The sequence below is a fragment of the Meriones unguiculatus genome, chromosome 6, assembly GCF_030254825.1.
Source record: "Meriones unguiculatus strain TT.TT164.6M chromosome 6, Bangor_MerUng_6.1, whole genome shotgun sequence".
Classification (NCBI taxonomy): Eukaryota; Metazoa; Chordata; class Mammalia; order Rodentia; family Muridae; genus Meriones; species Meriones unguiculatus.
Window position 1 is genome coordinate 31215153 of NC_083354.1, and position 18708 is coordinate 31233860.

General features: G+C 50.7%; 1 long non-coding RNA gene across 1 annotated transcript; it reads left to right on the plus strand.

The window, feature by feature from the left end:
• The first annotated feature begins 14074 nt into the window (after window positions 1–14074).
• On the plus strand, window positions 14075–18260 carry LOC132654619 (uncharacterized). The gene is made up of 3 exons (XR_009592263.1): window positions 14075–14399; window positions 15312–15819; window positions 17865–18260. It is a non-coding gene; the product is annotated as an uncharacterized LOC132654619 (long non-coding RNA).
• The last annotated feature ends 448 nt before the right edge of the window (window positions 18261–18708 follow it).

Genomic DNA, 18708 nt, shown 5'->3' on the forward strand with positions numbered 1-18708 from the left:
TCGATAAGGAGAGAGTGTCGAATTCAGGCGTTTCTGGAGTGCTTTATATGGACTTTCTCCATTTCAGCAAACAATTTGCATAGAAAATAACAGCAAACATGTCTACATTGGACATGTAACTGGGCATAATGCTTGCTCGGTGTGCACCAGGCCTGTCCCCAGTGCCGCACAGGCCAGGCGTGGTCGCAAAACTGCAATTCTAGCCCTCAGCGAGTGGAGCTAGGAGGAGCAGGCATTCAAAGTCATTCTCCCTAGGCCATGTGGCCAATGAGAAGCAAGCCTGGGACACACACTCTCCTGTCTCAAAAACAAAACCCTGAGTTGTAACGATGCACGGCTTAAGCGAAATGGAAAACAGAGCAGCATCGAACCTGTACTAGAGGTGTGCAGAGGCGGGCACGAGCGTCAGCCCGTCTGCTGCAGGTGTGCGGAACCAAACGCAGCTCCCCCGCCGCTGGGGCCCAGGGGAAGCCAGCCATCCCTGCTTGGCATTGGGGATGGTGCGTTTGGTTCCAACACAGGTTGGTTTGGTTTTCTCCTGGTTAGCACATGGCACAGATATTCTCCAGCATTCCGGATCTCCTTGGCAGATACGCGCATGTGATTAGGGGTAAGCATGCCCGGCAGTAGCACTTGACTTTTTCCCACTTTGCTTAAGACACGGATTGCTATGGTGCAGAGTTCTGCTTGTGAAGCTGCTCTGCCAGATGCTGCGTGATCATCTTCAGACTTATTAGAGCCTCCGGTTCACTATTCCAGACTTTCATGCGTGGATAATGACTGTGTTGTTGTTGCTTTTTCTCTTTCTAAATCTGTGTGTCCTTCAGTGCTTTTTCTTTGCTTGCGTGTGTTTGTGTGGGCACGCGTATGCCTTGGCGCGGCTGTGAAGGTCAGAGAATGACCTATGGGAGTCATTCTTTCATTTCAGGACACAGGTCTCCAGGACCAAGGCCGTCTGGGCTTGTCTGCCTTTACTGCTGAGCCGTCTCACAGCCCCAAGCTTTGTATTTCCTTTCTCACCTTACTGCAGCAGCCAAGACTTCTAGTACAGTGTTAGATGGGATGGAGGGAGGACGGGATGGAGGGAGGACGGGATGGAGGGAGGACGAGATGGAGGGAGAATGGGATGGTGGGAGGATGGGATGGTGGGATGAAGGGAGGACAGAATGGTATGAAGATGAGATGGAGGGGACCGGATGGTGGGAGGACAGGATGGAGGGAGGATAGGATGGTATGAAGATGGGATGAAGGGAGGACAGGATGGTGGGAGGACGGGATGGAGGACGGGGTGGCGGGAGGACGGGGTGGCGGGAGGACGGGATGGAGGGAGGATGGGATGGTGTGAAGATGGGATGGTGGGAGGACAGGATGGAGGACAGGATGGTGGGAGGACGGGATGGTGGGAGGGAGCATCTTAATGTGACCTCAACTGTAGGTTTTGCTCAACTTTTCTGTGTGTCTTTTGATATTCGATATATTCAAATTCAGAATCTAGTGAGAGTTGGCCTGTCTGTGATCATGCATAGAAATACGTATTTTTATTTCAGGAGATTAAGTAAAACACTTCATTCATTCACTGCTTTGAAATTAATGTGTCAAAAAACACCAATAAAGTAAGTCTCTTTTTACAGGTGATTTGTTACAAATGGAATGCAACCAAAGTTAGCTGCAATTTTTAATTTTTTTATTACTCTTGTTGTTTTGAGGCAGGATCTCACCATGTAGCTATGGCTGGCCTACAACTTGCAACATAGATCACACTGACCTCAAACTCACAGAGATCCCCTGCCTCTGCCTGCCAAGTGCTGGGATTAAAGGCGCCCGCCACTCTGCCTGACCCTTCTTTATTTGTAAAGCAGTAAAGTTATTTATTTTGCTAGTTATAAAATACACTCTTTGATATATGTTTGTTGTCTATTTACCTTTAATATAATTCTTACATTTAAAATGTCTTGTTACTATGACTATTATTCGTGTGTGTGCCTGTGCGTGTGCATGTGACGATCAAGGACAACGTCCGTTTTCTCCTTCCACCTCTCCCGGGTTCAGGCCTGAACGAGGGTCGGCAGGCTGTGTGCTGTGTCCTCCGCCTGCTGAGCCCTCTCTGAGGTCAATGCTTACTTCTCTTCTAGCTGAGGCCCCTGTGCAGCCACCCAGGGAGTGAGTCGCCTCTTTAAGGACGGGAGTCTCGATTTTGCACCTGCTCAGGGCCGCGCTGCCGTCACTCCCCCAGAGGAAGCCCCACGCCTGTCAGCCCTCACCCGTTTCCTCTCACTCGCTCCCTGCTGGCTGCCTGTCTGCTTTCTGTCACTGTGGATTTAGCCACTCTGGACACTTCATCCGAATCAGATCCGGAAACATGAGGCTTTCGTGTCTGATTCCTTCACTTAGCAGGTTTTCAAGCTTCGCCGCATGCTCCTCCAATTCATCCGTTTGGGGCGACATTCACTGACTGGATAAACCGGATTTGCTCATTCGGTTGATGGACATTTAGGTTGTGTGTACTCTCTGGCTCTTAGGAATAATGCTGACAGTGAGCAGTCACGCGTGTGTTTCTGTGTAGATGCTGGTTCCAGGTCTCGTGGGTGCATACGAAGGAGTTATATCTTCCAAATCACGTGGGAACGCTATGTCTGACAGTTGGTAGAAATGCCAAATTCTTTCCTTAGGTAGCTCCAGAGTTTTGTAGTTCTATATTGAACTAAAAAGGCAAGTTTTGCTAAGGAGCCAGCAACTGGTTCCTCTGTTCCCTAAATATTCGCTAGCTTTTCTGGGATGATTGACACTTCCTAGTTTCATACCTTAAAACGAACACACTGAAATCTCCACCTAAAATATACACTTCTCTAAAAGAAGTGAGATATTCCCAGTGGGTGGGCCACTGTCCAGGTAAATTTTGATGCAGAGAATGGTTAATAAAGTTCCAGCTGACCAGCCTTGTTGGAGTAAGGCCTGCTGGGGACAAATCAGGCTGCTGAGATGGGAAAACAAAAACAAAAAAACCCAAACAACTGTGAACTTAAACCCATTTTGCTAAGGTCAAAAGCCTCTTTTTCCAAGGCTGAGAGTAGAAGAACAAAGCATCGTCTGACGGAAATCCAACTAACTTAGGAAGACATAGAGCAGCTGTTTAAAGCTGACTCTGGGGCGGCAGAGCAGGGGAGTTCCATCAGTAAGATTTGCAGATATCTGTGTTGAAAATGCCCTCACCAAGGGATGCTGCCGAACGCAACTGCGGGACAAGATCTGTGGGCCTGAGTCTCAGAGCAGGACAGTGCTGGTGAAGCGAAGGCTGAAACATTCACTGGGGTAGAATCAGGGTATGGCCACTCATACAGTCCTGGAACCTGTGAGACCAAGGGTGGACAAGAAGAGGAGGGAGGGAAGCAGGAACAGAGGGAGGAAGGGAGAGAAAGAGACAGACAGACAGAGACAGGGGACAGAGACAGACAGAGAGATAAAGAGAGAGACAGAGACGGAGGGACAGAGACGGAGAGACAGAGAGAGACAGAAACAGAGGGACAGAGATGGAGAGACAGAGACAGAGAGATGAGAAAGAGTACATTGACACAGAATGCCCCATACAGAGGACTGGTCATGTTGCTATCTGTTCATTTCCTCCTCGTTTCCCACCCTTCAAGCCTCCCAATCCTCCCCCACATTTTTAGGGTCTGTATTTTTCCTTTGTAATGCAAACAGCTTTCAGAAGCAGAGAGGCCCCAGAAAGCTACACTAAAGCAGGCCGCAGGGTCAAGCCCTTCCCTCCTGCAGAGCACCAGTCAAGGTTCCGATGGTCTGTCATGCCCTCCCAGGGGGACAGGACAAAGGGAAGTCTGTCCTTCATCCTTCATCTCAGTGCAAGCCTGTGTTCCACCTGGGAAACGCAGAGACTCAGCTACACTGGCTGGCCTCAAGCCCAAGGGTCCTCCTGCCTGTGCTTCCCAGAGTCGGGGTTATAGCATGCACACCACACCTAGGCTTTCCAGGCGAGTTCTGAGGAACAGTCCCAGGCCCTGTGCTTGTAAAACGAACTATTGACTGAATCATGTCCTAGTCCCCTAAAATTCAAAGCCTTACCCAAAGAAAATCCCACAGGCAACAGAGAAGAGAAAATTCGGTTACTGAATTGAGGGAAGCAGGCAGAAGAAGACTGTGAGATGTCAAATAGCATGGCTGATGAACCCTTCACAGAGCCAAGGGGCTTTCTGGAAGAGCTGTCCCAAACGGCCGGTTGCTTAGGTGATAGGCTGCTTTCAGTTAATTCAATGGATGGTGATCACCTTTTCTCTTCCCTGTGAGGCTCTGGGAGAATAAAATCCATATATTTTAAGCAGGTGCATGTATTTCCTTTGTGTGTGAAATGAAGCTGAGGAGATAATTTTAATGAATTATGGATGCTCGTGTCTTCAGATGTGGAGACAAGCGAGGCTGCTTCCCTTTCCAGAGAGGCCTCTCCATCTATCTAATCTATTAAGAAATAATTGAACGGGCAACAATCACTTCCATGAAGCATCTACTAATGAGGCTGTCCTACAAACAGTCTCTGCATTCAGAAATGCCAGTTGCTAAAAATGGAGCATGACATCACTGAGGGTGTTGGTAGAGTTTTACCGACTCACAGATTCAGATGCTGGAGAAATGAGAGCTGTTTCTGCTCTCTGTTTCCTTTCCTGAGTGCCCCAGATCTCACCTCATTTGTTCTGAAATCTTTGCTTTCTCCCACCCCAAATTAAAATCCTTTGTCTACTGTTGTGTCATGAATCTTATAAAGTATCAAAAAATACACCATTTCCATTACTGACTCACATTCTTTGCCTCATTCAGCAAGCTCCCAGCCAGCTGACAGAACGAGCACCACAGCCTTGGTCTGTTACAGTTTCTTCTTTCATTTTAAACTTTACAAATGAAGGGTCTGGAAGACATATGAATTGGGGTTTATTTCAGCTATGGTAGAAACCAAAGTAACACTGGCTTTTATTAAGTAGGTGATTAATTATATAGGCAAGGTAGCTTCATGGCCATTCAAGACCCAGGCTCCTTCCATATTGTTGCTCTGCCATCTTCCAAACATATCTTTTGCCTCTTAATATAATATAGTGCTATTGTTCAAACTTTTGGGTCAACACATATGACATCTGCATAGCCACTTAATAAGTTTTTATTGTCAAGTTGACTTAACCTTAGTTACGTGGGAAGAGGGGGTTCAATTGAAGAAGTGCGTCAAGTCAAGGTTGGCCTGTGGGCATTTCTGTGGGGGCATTATTTTGATTGCTAATTGACATAGGAGAGTCCAGACAACTATAAATGGTATCATTTCTACCCAGGTGGTCCTAGACTGTACAAGAAAGGTAGCTATGAACCAAAGAATGAGTCAGAAAGCAGGAGCCCTTCATAGTTTCTGCCTCTAGGTTTCTGCCCTGAACTTCATTGCCCCGACTTTTTACAATGATAGTTTATGACGAGAAGTATAGGCTGAAATAAACTCTTTACTCCAGCCAAGTTGGTTTTGGTCATAATGTTTATCATAGCAACTAGAATAAAAATTTTTAAAAAGCAAACAAGAACATCACCTCTTTAAAAGTAACCACTAGAAGTCACACTCAGCACTTACAGATAAAATCGATTCCATAGCTGCAAGAGAGCCTGGGAAGTAAGCGCTCCTGGTTTACAAGGTATTATCCTGGAGGAAAACAGAAGTAGATGCTGGGAAGAGCTACCTAGAGTTACCATAATTACATTAGTAATTTAACATATGTGTTCTTTGCCTTATCACGGAATGGGGAAGGAACTTTTGGGGCTCTAATTGTCCCTGAGAATTTATATGCAGTTAATGGTTGGTGGGGGAGAGAAAGACATTTTCTTCAGTGGGTAGCTACTGGTAAGGTGCCCATGTTCTTTTAAATAAACCCTGAGGAAACACATTAAGAAGAGATGAAAGTAAAAAGGGGAATGATTGGGAAGAGGAAATGGATTATTAGAAGTTGGAGGAAGATAAGAGATGGTAATGAGAAATAAGTGTGATTTAAATACATTATATGCATTTATTATCATGAAAAACATTATTATGCATAATTAAAATGTTCTAATACAACATTTAAAATTGCTTCTTCCACAGTCCTACGTTTTAAGGGGTTGTACAGGGGCCACTGTGAATTTATGGGGCAAGAAGGAGTGGGTAAGTTTACATATTTCAGAAAATACTTCAAAATCAGGATATGTCCCTTTTGAAGTACAGCTGTGCTATGGATAACAATGTTCATCCTGTCCCCAGCACTTCCTCCTTACAGAGATGGAGCCAGGATGCAGAGGGAGAGAAGGACCACAGGGAGGAAGATGCTCTTTCCATGGCAAAGTCATTCCTGTGGGTATTGGTGCTGACCTGCTCTGCAGCATAAGGCTCATCAAAGACAAGGATTCCATCTTTTTCCTCATCACAGAATCCTTTCTTCTGTCTGCACCTCCACTGTCCTGCTTTTTGGCCATTATGTGGAATACTGGAAAGATTCTAGTTTTTGCTTTCAAATATCTTTTTGGATAAGCAAGATGGCTCAGGGGCTCAAGATGCTTGCAGGAAAGTGATGACCTGAGTTCATTCCCCAGGACCAACATGGTAGAAAGAGAGAGCCACTTGGGTATCCTCTAGCCAAATATCTCTCCCCCCCCCTTTATCCCTTTTTCTTTCTCTCTCTCAATCAATAAATGTAGTAAAATTAAATAACTTTTTGCATCAATTATACTTCTTTTGGTATGATAAAGCACCATACCCAAGGAACTTACAGAAGGAAGGTTTTATGTTGGGAGGTTCTGGAAAGAGTGCATGGTGGTGGGGAAGGCATGGGGGAAGACATGGAGAAGACAAGAGGAAGGCATGGGGGAAGGCATGGGGGAAGACATGGGGAAGACATGGAGAAGTCATAGGGGAAGACATGGAGAAGACATGAGAAAGACATGGGGAAGACATGAAAAAGACATGAGGAAGACATAGGGAAGGCATGAGGAAGATATGGAGGAAGACATTGGGAAGACATGGAAAAGACATGAGGAAGACATGGGGAAGACATGGGGAAGGCATGGGGAAGACATGGGGAAGGCATGGGGAAGATATGAAGGAAGACATGGAGGAAGACATGGAGGAAGACATGGAGGAGACATGGAGGAAGGCATGGAGGAAGACATGGAGGAGACATGGAGGAAGGCATGGAGGAAGACATGGAGGAGACATGGAAAGGCATGGGGAAGACATGGGGAAGGCATAGGAAGACATGGAGGAAGACATGGAAAGGCATGGGGAAGACATGGGGAAGGCATGGGAAGGCATGGAGGAAGGAGGGGGCAGGCAGCCCAAGCAGGAGGCTGACAGATCACAACTTTGTCAACATGCAGGAGGCAGAGAGAGCGAAATGGCAGCAGGACCAGGCTATGTACTCCCGTCCCCAGTGGCATACTTCCCCCGTCACAGCTGCACCTCTTAAAGGCTCCGTAACCTCCCAGACAGCCCCCACCAACTGGAAAACAAGTGTTCAAATTCCAGCCTCTGGTGGATGTTTTCCATTCAAGCCGCACTTCTAAATAACAAACAGAAGAGAAAATGCCATCGCTCTATCACAAAGGCCAGAAAGAGAATGCCTCTTAATGTGTCTATGGGGTAACAGGATTCACTTACATAACTAAGAACATACGACACGTGTGTGTGTGTGTGTGTGTGTGTGTGTGTGTGTGTGTGTGCATGTGTGTGTGTGTGTGTGCATGTGTGTGTGTGTGTGCATGTGTGTGTGCATGTGTGTGTGTGTGCATGTGTGTGTGTATGTGTGTGTGTGTTATATCCACACATACGTGCACATGTGTGTACAGAATACACCGTACAGTGTGCTCCGGCCTGTCTGTGGCCAGTATTTTGTCACTTGGCACCATATCAATAGACTCTGCCATGTGATCCTCCATGGCTGACGACATCCCATCAACTGTCACGTTTAAAAGTTCTGTTTGAGGACACCAAAGATAGCTCACTGTTACACTTTAAAATGTTGTCACTGCAAAGGAGAGCTTTGGTGACACTCTTGGTTATGAGGATAAGCTCCTGATGTAGAATTTTGGGCACTTTCTTTGTAAAACTCACCATCATATATACCTGTATGTGAGGCCATCTGCATTCTAGTTTACATCGGGTTCCTTGTCTTTTTAAAGTGTGAAAACAGTGGCGTCCTGTCATTTGGGGGTCAGCCCACGGTTACAGATCTGTTCCAGAGTGGTTGTGCCCCTCAGCTCACCAATCTTAATTTAGATTTGCTCCACCTAAGCCTAGCTTAGGACCTGCCGGGCAGTCTAGGCTGGCCCAAAAATTTCCAGTAGCCCAGGCTGGCCCTGGATCCTGACCCTCCCCTTCCCGGGCTGGGATGCAGGCGTGAAGCTGTGGGCCTGCTCACAGCTGCGGTGACTCAGGATCAAGGCCTGAAATGAGGCAAAATGAAACCAAATTCAGAGGCAACCGCCTCTCGCCCCTCCCGCTTTCCGAGCCTAGCCACCTCCTCCATTGGTGACCTGGGCCACGCTGACCTAGATTCAGGCCCTGCGCCTCCCCGCTGCCAAGGAACCATCTGGCCCCGGCCGAGCCCGGTGCAGCCCAGCGGGAACCCCCATCGCTCGGCTGCTTGTGTCCCCCCTTTCCCCCCCCGCACAAACGTTTCCTGCCTCGGTTTTCACATCTCCTAACCCGTATCTAACCTGGGGAGCCCTGCAGCTTCTAGGGCAGCTCTGTAGGGCTAGCTCAGGGGTGGAGGGGACGCCACACGCCCACGCTCATCTTCGGGATGCCTGTGTGCGCGTGTTTACACACTGGCAACGTTTGCGGTGCAGGGGAGACGCCTGTTACCCTCAACATTAAGCCCCCACCTCGCTCCAAGGGTCCCCAGATTCCCAGGGTCGACACGGTTGTTCCCAGGGGTCATGTGCTGTTTCCATCGGCAGCGCCAGGAGCCCACACTCCTGTCTGCGATGAGTCCCTGTCTGTGGTGTGTCCATGAGCTCCAACACTGTGTTCACCAGACCGGAAGCAGTACTAGGACAAAGGGTGTTAGGACGCGTGTGGAAGGACATTGCCACAGCTGAAGGATACCGTCTCTGTAGTCAATCATTTCTGTGTGTGCGTGCATGTGTGTTAGGTGCATGTGTGCATGTACACTGTACAGGGGTGTGTGTGGGTGTGCATGTGTGTCCATGTATGTGTGCAGGTGCAGGTGAGCGTGTGGAAGCAGGAGGTCCATCCTTCTTTGGGGGGACAGGGCCCTTGGCTGCAGCCCGCTTGGCTGGGGTTAGCCAGGACGCCTGGGCTTCTTCCTGCTCCTCGGCAGCACTGCCTCGGGGCCACACTCAGCATTTGGAATGTTCTGGGCACCAAACCCAGCCCCTCACACCTGCACACCAGGCCCCTGCGCACACGGCTGCCTCCCAGCCCCCGTTCCCTGTGAGTTTGTGATGTTAAACTCGGCTGTGGAAAACAGCAGCCCCTGTGTCTAGACCGCCCTGGCAGAACTGTTGTGTCCGTTCCCATCTCTCATCTCATTCGGCCCTCACCCTCACGGGAGCATCCTTCTGAGGCCCTCACAGGGCCGAGCTGTGTTCCCAGGGCTGCAGGGAAAGCCTCGGGCAGAAGCCCATCCTGCCATCACCGACTGACCGACCGGCCAGCCGGCAGTCACGGGTCACTCCCACAGTTTCCACTGGGGCCTTGACAGCCCCGCCCTGTGCTTGCACCTTGGAGGTGTGACTGCCCTGCCCTTCTCCTGGCCTCTCCTCCCTCTCGAGGTCAGCCTTCCCAAAGCTCACTGGCCATTTCTACATTATGAAATAGCTGTTTGGGTTTGTGTCCTGATTTTTAATTTATTAATATTAGTGTGAGTGTGTGTGTGTGTGTGTGTGTGTGTGTGCACATGTGTGTGTGTTCCAGAGGTTGACACTGTGTCTTTCTCAATTCCTGCCTGGTCCACCACACCTTTTGAGGCAGGGTCTCTCCCTGCAGTCGGAGCTTACCTACTGGCTCCCCTGCCAGTGAGCCCAGCACCCCGTCTCTTCCTCCCATCATGCAGTGCTGCAGTGGAGATCCCACTGTCCCGAGGTCACTTGTGCCCCCACCGTTGCAGGAGAAGCACCGCCTCTTTTCGTGCGCCCTCCTCCACCATGCTCGCCGGTCGCCATCCCCTCTTGTACAGCTTTCCCCTCCGGTGTGCCCGGCAGAATCTTGAGCAGCCTGTACTGCTAACTCACGCCGTGGAGGCCCGGCTCATGCTGGATGTCGTTCTGCCCAAAGCCAGCGAGGAGCCGCACCCATCGGCTGTGGAGAGAGTGGGCAGCCATTCCAGGGCCGAAGGCGGGAGCTTGATCATTATTGCGGAATGTTTCGCCATCAAGGCCTTCAGCAGCACATGCTACGGACAGAGACGTGAAAACCTGGGCTCCCCTCAAAGATAAAGTGACTGCACTGGCCAACCTCACTCCCGGGCATCTGCTCAGACTCAGGGCTCCTGAGTTTATTTGAGGCAGCCGCAGTTCCCTCCCCCTCGCTCCCTTTCCTTTCCTCGAGCTGGTTTGTTGACCAACGGTGCTCGGCCTTGCAGGGCTCCCGCATTCTAGACCGGACCCAGCAGCATTGCTCAGCCTGTTCTTTGGCCCTGTGGACTTCTCAGCTGGCACAAGATCTGGACCAGCGGCTCTCCACCTGTGGGGGTGGCGACCCTTTGAGGGTCAGAGAACCTTTTCACGGGGCCGCCTAATACTGTCAGAAAACACAGGTATTTACACTATGGTTTATTAAAGCAGCAAAAACACAGTTATGAGATAGCAAAGTTTGGTATGATTGGGTGACCACACCCGGGGAACTGTGTGGAAGGGTCAGGCATTGGGAAGGCCGGGAAGGGCTGGTTGAGACTCCTGCTGAGCCAGGATCTGACTCTCCCAGGCAGGAGTGGATCCTAGTTGGCACTGTGCCCGCCACACTCCTCCACACGCACGTGTCTGGCCTCACGGCGACAGGGGCTGGGCGCCAGCTGTTCTCGGAAGTTCTCCCATCAGTATTTCAGAGCTAGGACAACAGTGGTGTGTCAGGGTAGCTGAGGGCCACATTAACTGTTGAGTAAGGGCTGCCCGAGCTCTCTGTTTATGTCTGTGTGTGGCGTGTACTTTCTGGAGTTTCCATAATAAAACACGGAGCAATAGCAGACAGGTTCATGTTTGGGGCTTCTGTAGCACTAGGTCCCCAAACCCATCGTCTCATTAAGAATGACAAATGGAATTCTACTGTTTTGTCCTTCTGCGTTTAATAGTGGGGATTTTTCTGTTAAGGAGACAATATGGCTGCCCAGAAACACAACTATGGCACGGACGGGAGGCGAGTGCTTCTCTCCAGTTCTGGAGCAGTGATTCAAGGCTGTCACCACCTCATGAGAACCACATTCTTTTCTTTTTAAAGGCATCCTCGTGAACGCATGGATTTTAATGCAGCTGTGTCATCTTAATCCACAGTCCTATTACATTCTGAGTGTGTGTGCATGCTTGCACACATGTGCCTGTGCGTGCATGTAAGTATGTGTGTGTAGAGGCCAGATGTCAACCTTGTGTCTTCCTCACGCATCATCTTGTTTGTTTTTGAGACAGCGTTTCTCACTTTTGAGCTGGCTGGCCAGTGAGCCCCTAGGACCCACTGTCTCTCCCTGGCCAGCACTGGGAACCTAGTCATGTCCCACCACACTCGGCCTTTTTCTGGAGGCTCTGGGGATTAGACTCAGACCCCGAACCCGAGGGCAGACGCTCTGGACTGAGCCGTCTGTCCAGCCGCATCTAAGATCTTCTTGCCCTGTGGGACAGAGAGGCTTGAAGGACCATGTGTGAGGAGGCCTCGCTGTCTTTCACACTTCTACACCCTGGCGTAGGATGGAGCAGCTCATCTTGCATGTCTTACCCTGTGGCCACGCCCACCTTTCGAACTGGAAAGTCTTTAAGGTCCAGTCGAGACTCGGGGTGCCCGTTCCCCTTGGGCCTGTGCCATGAATAAGGGCTTCAAATGAGCATTTTTAAAGGAAAAATGTTAAATTATAGGCTTATAAAATTTAGTGTGTATGTAAGTGTTCATGTGTGTGTGAAGGTCAGAGGTCAGCCTCAAGCAACATTTCACTGGAATGTCTGCCATGGTTTTTGAGACAGGGCCTTTCACCGGGACCTGGAGCTCACCGATGGGGCTAGCCTGCTCTCCAGTGAGCCCCAGGGACCCTCCTGTGTGTATCCTCCATCTCTGAGAGTGAAAGCACGTGCTGTGGAGGCAAGCTTTTCACATGGTGCTGGGGTTGAACTCGGGTTTCATGCTCGCACACGAATGGACCCAAACCCCGAATCCTGATCGCACACAATACTTCCTAGTCAAGGAGCGGCAGGGGGACAGCAGGAGTCCTGATTTCCCCTTATTTCCCTGTGATTTACCCGGCACCCCTGTTATATAGGTCGGAGCCTGTCCCTCCCAGACACGGGCCCTGGTGAGGTCTTTAACTTCCGTTTCCGTTGCTCTCAAAGCCCAGAGCATCGGGGCTTGCTGTGTGGGTGTCAGAACATGTGAGGCTTCCGGCCCCGGAACGCCAGGCCCTTTGACCCCGCCCCAGCACGCCAAGTAACAACCCAGCCCTCACCGTGCACACCAGAAGCTTGGACTAGAGGGTGGTGGAAAGTGGTTTGTCAGCCTCAGTGGCGAGAGAGGCTTGCACATCTTTGTCACTTAACTGTGACGTGCACTATGGTGACAGGCCGAGGGCACTGTCTCAGCCAGGAGTGAGGCTCACCCGTTTGACCTGTTCAGTGGGGGAATATGAGTGGACAGGGAGGGAGGTGAGGACGTCAGTGCAGTTGTGACCCTCCCTGGGGTTCGTGCCTGCACCTCGGCGGTGACCCCTGGGTGACACTGGCTTTTCTGCCTGGTGCCTGAAAGACACGGGTGCAGCCAAAACGTGCCTATCCCACAGCCTAGAGGTGACCGGGCCTCCAGCTAGGCCAGGCCTGTCAGCCCCGCTGCTGTCACCTTTTGACCCAGCCCTCACGGCCGGTAGCTGCCGAGAGATGATTCAATGAGCAGCATCCACCATTCAAGGAGAGATCACTGAACACCATTGCCATGGGGGAAGGAAGGTCAAGGCCAAGGGAGCCCCTGGCCACCAAGCACCAAGCTTCGCCCTGTGCTCTGCACTCTCTCCCCTCTCACGGTTCCCCACACGCTCTGGCTCTCCACCTCCTGAAGCACAGAGGCCGGCCGTGCTTTCCACAGGCTCCTCAGGCCCACGCAGGCATCCGGATATGGCTTCTCTTCCACCCGGGGTTTCCCGTGAACAGAGGGATGGAAAGGAAGTGATCCCAGACACGATGCCAAAGCTACTCTGCTTTTCTTGTTAGTGAGCACTTCTGGCTTTATTTATTTTTATGTTTTTCATGTGTGTCCGGGGCTGAGCATGAGGAGTGTTTGTCCAGACACATGTGTGTCTGAGTGTGTGTTCACAAGTGTGCCTGCCTGTGGAGGTCAGAGGTCGACCTCAAATGTCTTCCTTAGGAGCTATCTAGCCTGTTTTTTGACGGAGTCTCTCCTCAGGACCTAGAGCTCGGCGATTTGCATAGACTGGCCATAAGCTCCAGGGATCCCCCTGTCTCCACCTCCCGAACTTGGACTGTAAGTGTGCTCCACCTCACAAGCACTCTGCAGAGACTGAGCTATGTCAGCAAGATTTTGTCCTGTGACTTTTTTCTGGGGAAATGTGAACAAACACCTATTCACCCTAGACCTCTCTAGGTCCAGCAATGGACCAAAGCAATGGTTCCACTCAGGTCCAGCTCGGTGAACCGGCTGGTTTGCTGGACTCCCGGGAGAATGGGCGAGGGTTATATACAGTTGTATCACAGGTGATGACCTTGTACAAGCTGAGTCAGACAGTCCCACACACAATTAAACTTTGACCTCCTCTACGTTCTAGCACCCCTCCCTCCCCAGGTCACATGCAGCTGGGGTCAGAGAAGGATGGCGTAATGATTGGAACAGGTGAGAGTCCTGCTGTCCGCCGGCCTCTCCTTGACTAGGAATATTAGCACACACCCCTCTTCCACGGCTGTAAACACAGCTGCCGCTTTCTCCCTGCTTGTTATGGACCCGTGATTGCTGGGTCAAGCGCTCTGGAGGCCAGCACAGCCATCTGTTCCACACGACGCCCAGTGGTCATGCCGTGCCCAGCCCAATGTCTCCTTACTCACAGAGGAACTCAGGTGATAGGAGCTCAAGGAAGTGGCCATCCAGATAAGAAACAGAGAGACAGAATTTGAACCTTGTGGGCCATTATAGAACTCAATGACAGTCTGAGCCGTTGTCCGATGCCGTGAGAAGGGTAGGTACTTTCTCTCTTGTGTTTGTAATGCCTGCGCCCTCCACCCTGCCCTACTCACCCCTTTCAAGTGTGAAGGCCTCTAGCTGCAAGCCAGGCCACAAGGAAACGCCACACTCTCAAGCCACCATGGGGCCCCAGGTCTGGCTTGGATGAGCCCTCCCTCCTCTCCTGCAGGTGATGGTGAGGAGTTGGGAGGGGCTCTCACCGTGTGCTCTCCATGGCAACTACGTTCATCCTTAGCCTCAGAATGTTCAGGCTCTTCTTGAAATACACCAGGCTGCACTGTGCCAAATGCCGGAGGGACCAAGGATGACCCAGAGGGACGTGTGGCCACTGCTGAGCAGGGAAAGGCCAAGACGACGGTCAAAGCAGGCCAGGGCCTTTGCGAGGTGTCCCTTTCCTGGCTGGCTACAAAAGCTTTTCCTTGAGATGTATTTCTTCTTACAGTTTAGGTTTTTCCATTTTGCAAGTCTCTCTGATGTCAGGAGTCAGATATAATTTTATGAGGATGTTATAGAAATAGAAGAAAGGAAAAGGAAAGGAGTTAGAGGAGACAGAAGAAGGGGGGAGGAAGAGAATGAAGAGAGAGGAGGAAGAAAAGGAAGAGTAGGAGAGAGAAGAGAAGGAATAGGAAGAGAGAGGTGGGAGAGGAAGAGAAGGAAGAGAGGAAGAGATGGAAGAGGGAGGAGGAAGAGGAGGAAGAGAGAGAGGACAAAGAGAGAAAGAGATGGAAGAGGGAGGAAGAAGAGGAGGAAGAGAGAGGAAGAAGAGGAGGAGGAGAAAGAAGAGAAGGAAAGGAAGAGGAGGAGGGAGAGGAAGAAGAAAAGGAGGAGGAGGTCCTCGTGTCTCCTGTTATGAGCAAAGACTTGGGTGCTTAGGTTCCCGTCTATCTTCTTCCTTCCATCCTTCTAGATGAATGACCCCCACCAGCAGCAGCTTGGACCCCTTACTTAGAAGGCCTGACTGAGGAAGGTGAGCAAAGCTGAACACTGTGTCCCCAGCGAGGTCATCTTGCTGAATGTCACTGCTCCTCAGGGGACTCAGAGGCCTAACAAGCCAATCTGTCCTTCTTGGCTCTGGTCAGCGTCCCTGCTGGTCAGTCCTCCTGGGCTTGGGGACCATAAAGCCAAAATGCTTGCTGCCCACACCCTGCGCGGTCCGTGCTTCGCAATCAGCCAGCCTGAGGCCTCTTTTTGAGGGCGGCTTCTGCTTTCTGTTGTGAAACGACTGTATTTTCAAGGCCTTTCCTTTGGAGCACCCACTGCCAAGAGTTTCTCTGAGCTCCAAAGCCATAAGCAGAGTGGTCACTGACATGAACGTGGAACCCCAAAGAAGAGAAGGCATTAGTTTCCCGATTGCTGACCCTTCCTTCAGCCACCTCCTAATGTTTGAGGCCTCAGACAGGGGTGCGTTTTGGAAGGTGAGGATGGCACAGAGAGGGAGACCCTTGTTTGGGGGTTGCTGATCCACAGGGGTGCAGAGGAGGGTTAGGGCACAGCGCAGGGGACGGAAGAGGACTCTTTTACCAGGCCAGGAGCCATGTGTGGAAAGGAAAAGGCCAGCTCACTGACAGTGTGGGAAGCCTTCTGCCATCTGGGGGTCGTTTCTAAATTTATCTCCCTTTATTTAACTTTACCTTCCAGTGTGGGGCCAGGGGAGCTTTGTGTATTCATGAACTACTTAAAAACTCTTTTCTAGAGGAAAATGCAAATCTTTTATTTCCATCAAAATATCACTAGAAAAATTGAGAGGAAACTAATAAAGTGGTGGCCCATGGGAAAGCGTGTGTTGGACCCCGCAGACTGGGCAGCCTCGGAAAAATCCCGCTCGGTTCCTCCTTGAATATTGGCTTCACTTCAAAATCCTAAGGTTTTGTGACCTATTCAAAAATGATATTACATATTTAAAATATTTACATTTCTTAAGAAAAGCAGTAGCCCTCAACATAAAAAAAACCTACTTAAGTGAAGAAGGGAGGAAGAGAGGGAGGGAGGGAGGAAGGAAGGAAAGAAGAAAGGAAGGAAGGAAAATTAAATTACATAGCTCACTTGGCAAAGTAACACACACCTTTAATCCAGCACTTGGGCAGAATCAACTCTGTGAGTTCAAGGCCATCCTAGTTCACATACCAATATCCAGGGCAGCCAGATCTATGTAATGAGACCTTGTCTTTTAAAAACCCACCAAACAAAAAAATGACAAATTACAGCACTAGGACTGACTGGGTCAGTCCTGGAAACTGGCTGTAGTCGGGAAGACAGGTAACCAGCCATTGACTGCATGGTTTATACAGTGGTACCCAGTGAGCAAGGTCACAAAACCTGAGACTCGGCAATCCAGACATCTACAGGTGTGCGAGCCCGCTGGGAACATCCCCCTCCCCCCAAACCTCAAGTACTGAGGTCACACACTACCTTAGATAAACAAACTCTACACCCACCTTTAACAATTCTCTTAATAAGCCACCATGACAAGTACTTAACTCGTCACAAAAATGACCACGGAAAGTGTGCGTGGTCACTCAGAAGAGCAGAAGAAAGAGCCATGTGTTTGGAGAGAAACTGGCCACCCCTGCCTCCAGAGGCCAGCTTTAAGCTGCCGGTGGCTCTGTGTGTAAGCCGACATCCAAACTCTAAAGTCCTACTGTGGAAAAGCTCAGGCGCCCAAATCCTGGGATTTTTGTTGATCCCCACCCCCACGCTGCAGTGGCCAGGAACCTCCCAATGGTGGCGCCTTCCTGATGCGTGGGCTTTGGCATCATTTCTGGAGACAGCTTGTGTGAGCTGCGCGCCTCTGGACATGCCACAGGAAGTCCGGCCCCCACCAAGAGTGCCCTCCAGAGGCCAAGCTTACAGGCCCTCCTTTCCTGCTGCTCTTGTAGTTCCCACCTTCCTGTCTCAGGTCTTAACGTCCCTTGTCATCCTGTCGTGGTGTGACCACTAAGGACACCTGTCCTTCCAGCCCAGGATTGCCCAGCTGGTCACTGTGACCTGCACCCCCTCCTGCTCTTTCCACATCTGTCCGCTGCTCACCTGGCTCCCACTCCAGTGGGTCCACTCCAGTGGAGTCCACTGGAGAAATCTCCAAGATCAAAGGAAATCTCCAAGTCTCTGCTCTCTGTCTCCTCGCAGTTGGGCGTTCAGACTCTTTGTGACAATGCTGTGTCGGGCAACGTGAGTGCCTCTGCCATGGTGAGGAAATTCAGAGTCCATACAAACTTCAGCTCGTCACTAGGTGAAGGCTGAACTATTTCCATCTGACTCTGTAGGAGCCACGGTTCCCCACACACAGTGACCTGGCCCTTTCCCTGGAAAACCCTGGCTCCTTCCTGACTCCGCAGCTTTAAAGCCAACGTTAGGGCCAGCCTGAGATGGAGAGGAGGTGTGGGGGTGGAAGTGGGCATTCGGACATTGTTTCTGGTCGGTCAACGCTGGTTGCATCAAGTATCTGCCTTGTGTGTTCCAGCCACGGTTGTAGCTGTTTCCATGTTTTAAACAAACGGAAAGAGGAAAAGCCAGACATGAGGCTTCTTGGCCAAGGCTGTTCCAGAGACAAGAAGCCTTGACAAGAAGTTGGTGAGCAGCTGGCTTCCTCTTCAGAGGCCTCTGGCTGCTGGGCGCTCACAAACTGATCGCACTGTTAGTCCCGTAGCCCGTGTGGGGTTGCCCTGGGCTGGCGTGCTGAAAGCTGAAAAGACTGTAGCCCCTTTCCAAACCAGAGGCGGGGCTTTGCTCCGTGGATCCCAGGACCTGCCTCCCACCCACGACAGGTGTGTTTTTTTACTGGCTCGGGATTTTTAACAAATAGAAAAGGCTCGCTGGAAGGGGGGGCTCCCTGAATAAAGCTCGGGTGTCTCAGCCTCATCCTTGTTGACACAGCCCTGAGGTCCTTCGCTTTTGTTTGACTTGGCGTCCTGCAAAGCATGTTCTGACTGTGTCCAGGAAGGTGACCCTTGACCAGCTTCCGGTCTCTTTGGAGAGAGCTTCCTAAACCACGAGGGACTCCTGTGCCTCCTAGGCCTCCTGTGACAGTCACTTCCTTATCAAGGAGCTCAGGATGAACTCCTCAGCTGCACTGCCTCAGGCCTTGCAGGAAGGCAAAGGAAGACAGGGAAAGTGTGTGGGCCCAGCCTCCAGCCTCCGGGGAAGGCTTCCAGGCTGAGGTGGCCCTCTGACCCCAGTGGAGAATGGTAAATCTCAGGAAGCTGAAGGAGAGGTTAACTCAGGCTGAGCTGGAGGAGGGAGGCAGGGTAGGGTTCCTGGACTGAGGACAAACCAAGTTCCCTGTAGCACTAATGTTGTTATTTGTG